The sequence below is a fragment of the Rhinopithecus bieti genome, unplaced genomic scaffold (assembly GCF_001698545.2).
Source record: "Rhinopithecus bieti isolate Rb0 unplaced genomic scaffold, ASM169854v2 scaffold_8013, whole genome shotgun sequence".
Lineage (NCBI taxonomy): Eukaryota > Metazoa > Chordata > Mammalia > Primates > Cercopithecidae > Rhinopithecus > Rhinopithecus bieti.
In genome coordinates this window covers 57,210-63,381 of record NW_016805576.1, presented here as the reverse complement: position 1 = coordinate 63,381, position 6,172 = coordinate 57,210, and positions in this window count along the sequence as shown.

Below are 6,172 nucleotides of genomic sequence, written 5' to 3'. Positions count from 1 at the left end.
CCCCGCCTCTCCCGCCCCCTCCGGGCGCGCAGAGCGCGGCGCTGGACCCGGCCCAGAGGCGAAAGGCGCGCGCCGCCACCTGCACCGCCCGGCAAGTGCACGGCGCGCCCAGACGCCCGTCCCCCTGCGCGTCGGCACCGCGCCCTGGGCTTGAGCCGGAGGCGCCGGGGGCGCGAAGAGACCCAGTGTGTGGCCGGGCCTGGGCTGCTCAGAGCGCGCGGGGCCGCGGCGACGGCGAGACTCGGCTGGAACGCTCCTCCGCCCGCTTCCTGGAAGCCACTCCTCGCCCTGGGCCGGCCGCCAGGCGTTGTGCCAAGAGCCGGGATTGCCGCCGCCGCCGGCAGGCGCGCAGGGGAAAGGCGGCCGCTGCGCCGCGAGCCAGCCTGGCCGCCCCGCCTCAGCCGGAGCCGGAGTAGAGATGCCGTCGCTCCCCTCAAAGCCCACCCCCAGCCCCACCTCCCGTAGCCTCCACCCACCCCGCCCAGACCCGGGCGCCAGCTCTGCAAAGTCAGGCCCAGCAGCCACACGGAGGTTTGCCCGGAACCGCTGGCTCGTGCCTAAGAGCCTTAGGCACTCCTGGCCAGGCAGGACCAAAGTCGGAGACCAGTGGCCCTCTCCTGGCCTGCGCCTCCTCCGCGGCACAGCACAGACCCCACACAAGGGACCATGGACTGTGGAGCGCTCACCGCCCAGGGGCCTGGGACCTTTGGCAGTCAGGGACCACGAGGATCTTCAGGAGCACCTCTTAACTGAGTACCTGGCGCCCCCTTGTCTGAGCCAGGCTTGGGGAACTGAGAGCTCCACAGGTGCCAGGATCATGCAGTGTCCAAGCCTGGGATTTGGGGTTGGGGGGAGAGTGTCGCGGACCAGAGACTGGGGTGAGTTGCCTGTGTACTTCTGGAGGTGAAGAGAAGAGGAAATGGTTGTCCCTGTCCTTGTCCTAGTCCCAGCAGGATAAGCCAAGGGTCAGGAGATTCATCTTAAAGCCTGCGTTATGCCCGCACCTAAGTCCTACCACAGTCATCATTTCCTTGGGTGTCTGTCGAGTACCAAGCTCTTTGTGTCTATCTGATCTTCACAGCGGCAGTAATTCGAGCATTATCGCATTTCACCTAGGATAAATCTGAGGCTGGGAGGATAACTTGCCCACCATGAGTGGAGAAGCCAGGACTGGAACCCCTATCCGCCTCTCTCTAGAGCCTGGACTGTTCACCCCTATAAGTTGCTCTCCTGCCTTCTCTGTGGTTGCTGCCTTCCGGTTACTGTTAGAGCTTTGCCAAGAGCAGTTGGCCTTGCCTGCTTTCCTCACCCATTCTTACCTTACTTTGGTGACTTCCTCTGACCAAGAAGAGGATCTTCAAGGCTGTCTCTCCACTCTATGTAAAATGACTGGACTTGTGGCAAGTGAGCAGAGGACAGGTCAGTGTGGAGACAGGGGAGGGAAGAGTAGCCAGTGAAGGGTAGGGAGGGCTAGGCTAAACTAGAACTAACTCATCTATGGACAATCGATCCTCTTTATTCACTGTAGTTGTGGTCTATAAAGTGACAGAACTATGAATTTGTGAATATGGAGCCATTGTTCCTAGGGGAAATACAGAGTTGGGTTCCTGCAAGCTCACAACATTGTTGTCAATCAATCAACACATTACCTTATTTTATGCATGTTTCTGTTTAAAGACGCCTTACTTAACATCTATTGTTGATTCCTGAACACTGAGCTCACAGCCTACAGTGCTGTAACTCATGCCTGAATGAAGCTTATCTAACTTACATATTTTCTCTGCAACGCACATCCCAGCCTTCTTCCACTTAGGAACGCTAGACTTCATCTCAGCACTGTGCCTGGGGGGTGCTTTAAGCACCAAAATCCTCAACAAAAAAGACAAAAAATGTGAAAACATGGCAATGAAGAGAACTTCTGGCCACCCATTCACAGTGTGAAAGCTAAAACAAGAAGACAGAGGGTTGACTGGTTGGACCTTAGCTTCCAACAGGTGCCTCAAGAGATTCAAAATGTTCAGCACTGGTTCAATGACTTTGAAAGTGCTTCAACTATTGATTATGAGATGTTAAAATAAAAACTTTAGACAAATTTAACAGAGGTTAATTGAGCAAAGAACAGTTTGAAAATTGGGCAGCCCCCCTCACATATCCCCAAAACAATATGGGTTCAGAGCAACTCTGGGGCTTCCACATGATCAGATAATATTTATGGACAGAAAACAGAAGTGAGGTACAGAAACAGAATATGATGGACAGAAAACAGAAGTGAGGTACAGAAACAGCTGGATTGATTATAGCTCGGCATTTGCCTTATTTAAACATGGTTTGAACAGTTGACCGCCTATGATTGGCCAAAACTCTGTGACTGCTTCAAGAGTAGGTTACAGTCTGTTTAATCATCATTAGGTTACAGTTCACTATGTATAGAGAGACCTTTAGGCTGAACTTACAATATGTAAGAAGGCAGCTTTAGGCTAAACTTAATTTAACGGAGATGACAAATTTTAGCAAGTAACTGAATTCACAATAGGGAATCTGCAAATAATGAGAACTGATTTTTCGTGCTTCTCATATTAGAGTATCAGTAAAGGAATAGCCACATTAACATTTCAAAACACTTAGGATGCGGCAGGCACTGTTCCAGATACTTTGCTTGTACCGAGTCATCCTGTCATCACAACAGCCTATGGGGTAGATATTATTTTTATTCCCATTTTGCAAATGAGGAAACTGAAGTGGAAAGGTTTAAACACCACATGTTCTTAGCAACTAGACGATACCACTCTTTACATCATTCATATTCTAAAACCAACCCTGCCATATCATGGAGTCAAATCCAAAAAAGTCACCTGAATATGCAAGATGAAATGGAGAATTCAAAGAAATATTATGCTTATGCAGTGGCGGCTGCATTAAGCAGAGCTCCCGGTGTCTGCAACTCAAGAAGGCACCGAGAATGCCTCTGGAGTTGGGGGACTTTGCTGGGAACATTAGAGATGCACTGCTCTGCTTTAAGGTATGAATGGCTCAGCAGGACTTCCTGTCTCATTTCCCTTGGGCAGTCTGATTCCTGAGCCAGCCTCCAAGGAGTGCCCCCACCAAGTACTCAGACCAGGACTGAGCCTTTCTCTCCCACAGGTTCCATCTAGCAGGAGGCCAGCCCCCTCAAAGAGCAGGTGTTCCAGGAGTGAAAAGCAGTAGAGAAAACATCACCAATACCTTTATAGAACTTTTGCCTTCCCGTTAACCCTAGCAGGTCAAGCAATCCTATGTGAGTGGCCAAGGTACTGTAAGTTGGGACAACAAAGAGCTGCAGAGGAGAGCCTCCACTGGGGGTGCTGGCTGGACCTGACAGATGTTGTGCACAGAATCATGGCCTCACCATCCCTCAGTCACTCACCCACACTTCCCTTCCATCCTTACCCCCTCACCTGAGGCTTGGCCCAAATGTTTAAATAAGACATTGCCAAAGGCATGGTGTGTTGAGAGACTGGGAAGTGGGAAGAACAGAAATGAATAAACCCCAAAGGAGCTAATCTGGCTGATTTGGCTGCTGAGTGTGGCCACCTACCCAATCACTATCTGGGGAGGTTCAGGCCCCTCCCTGCCTACCTCCTGGGCTCCCTTCCTGTGAGAATACCCTCCACTTGGGGACAATGGCAATGCATTTAGACTCTGAAGGGTCAAGGAAACTGAGTTCCATTTCCTCCCTAAGATCCATCTTCTTGGCTTCCTGGTTTTCACTACCTGTCTCAGGACCTGCTTCTTCCTAGATGAATTTCAGAGATTCCTACCCGCACTCCCAGCTTTACCTGTTGATCCCAACCCAACAAGCACACAGTACAACATTCACATGAGAGATACACATTGAAGACTAAGAAAGGAACTATTGATGATGATGGTGTTGGGGTGTGTGTAAGTTTTGTCCTTAGAGACAAGGAATATCAATTTGGGCATCAGCCTTAATTTGTTATTGATACAGAAATGCTCTTTCTGGTTAGAGTTGTGAAGTGGGCTTGGGAAGCACACTCAAGAAGGCTGTGTTGGAGGCTTAGAGAAAAAGAGTACTTGGAGGCAAGTACTCCAGTAGAAGGTACCATTGACTGCAGCAGGCACCAAAGATACACTCTCAGCTAAGGCCACCAAGAGATAAAACATCTGGGGCCAAGTGCAGTGGCTCATGCCTGTAATCCCGACACTTTGGGAGGCCAAGGCAGGCAGATCACTTGAGGTCAGGAGTTTGAACCCAGCCCGGCCAACGTGATGAAACCCCATCTCTACTAAAAAATACAAAAATTAGCCAGACATGGTGGCATGCATATGTAGTCCCAGCTACTTGGGAGGCTGAAGCAGGAGAATCACTTGAACTGGAAGGCAGAGGTTGCAGTGAACTGAGATCACACCACTGCACTCCAGCCTGGGCAACAGAACGAGACTCTGTCTCAGAAAAAAAAAAATTAAAGAACACATCTGGATGTTAGGTGAACATGGTGCCTTAGGGCCACAAAATTAGCTAGCGAGTGTTCTTCAGGAAAAACCTATAAAGGAGTGAGGGAAGCAGGATAGGTAAGGGGCAAGACTAGCGCAAGCTGTGACTGAGATCAGTCTAACCTTCATGTGATCCTCGGGGATCCTGGAACAGAAACCACACCATAGATTTGCCCTGATATGAAGCACCAGGACCAACTGCTGACCCAAGTGCCAGTAAGTCACTGCCTCCACTGGAGCTGAGTGGTGGTATATGGTGGTATAACCTCCAAGGTGGCTCCCAGTGGCCAAGGACAATGCTCCAGGAAGGTATCAGCCTTTAGCTGCTGCACCAAATATGTGCTGGGGAGAGGTGTGCCTGCTGGTAGAGAAATCGGACAGGGCATCCTCCCCAATGGCATCTACCATGCCTGGTTTTCAGGATGTACCCCTAGTCCCACACAGGAAATATGCTCAGCTAGTACTGATGGTTTTCTGACTAGAGTGGGTCCTTCTTTTTAATAGAAATTTGCTGTATAAAATTTGTTCAAGTCTTCATCCAGTTGCTCATAAGCAAGAACAGCCATTGGGAGGGAAGTGTAGTGACAGGAAGTGTTTCTGCTGAGTGAGGGGCTCTGTGTGCTTTGGCAGAGCCTCACTTTTGGTTTTTCCCCTCAGACTTCATTTAGATCCCAGGTCTTCAGGAGCCTTAGAGGTGCCAGGTCCGTGATCAAGTCAGGAGCTTAGGAATTAGTATTGCTGCAGCACTGGAGGTCTGAGCCTATCAAAATCTCTGTCAGGAGGGTGAAGGTGGTGTTTGGACAGTCTCTTTCTAGAAAGTCCCCAGTCTTTAGGGTGGGGCAGGGAGAGCTAGAGTGCCCTAAGGTTCTGTGAAGGATAGCATTGGGGTTTGGTGAGCCTTCCCAGGACCAGCAAACTCTCCAGACCCCAAATCCGAGGCCAATTCCCCTCTGGCCTTCAGGGCTAGGAAGGTGCTGATCAGCATGCACATGTACACATGCCCATCTCTAGGCAGATTCCACTGTGGAACACAAGCAGAACACAAATACTCTGAGGATAATAGGTTGGCTAGTGCCTTGGGACTCATCTCACTCTGCCCTTCACAAGACCCTTGTCTTCCCCTCAGAGGTGCAAGGCAAGTGTAGCGAGTACTGGAACTATAGTCAGAAACTCCAGTTCCAGTGCGGGCGTGGCCACAGATTGAGGGCTTCTAGGCAGGCCATTTTGCCTCTCTGAGCATCGGCTTTCCCCTTTATATTGTGAAAGTATGAAAGTTAGAAAGTTTTGGCCAGGTATGGTGGCTCACACCTGTAATTCCAGCACTTTGGGAGGCTGAGGAGGGCAGATCACGAGGTCAGGAGTTCGAGACTGATTTGTTTTTCTAAGACCACCAGAGCGGGCACAAAAGAACCAGCGAGCAGGCAAGGGTAGGAGCAAAACTGCAAATTTATTTTGGTCACCTAGCTTCAGGGGAAGGAGGTGGGTAGGGAGAGGTCTGTCGGCCTCCGGCAAAGAAGGCCGACAGGGTCCCCCGGTGGGGCTCTCGGGCGGGGTTCCTGATGCAGTCCCAACATCCCGACAGGAGTGGGGGGCTGGGAAGTCCGCGTGGGGCCCTGGCCGGGATCGGCTTTTCTAGGAGTGGGAGGGCAATAGGCGGGGCACGGGCGTGTGGGGGGGGGGG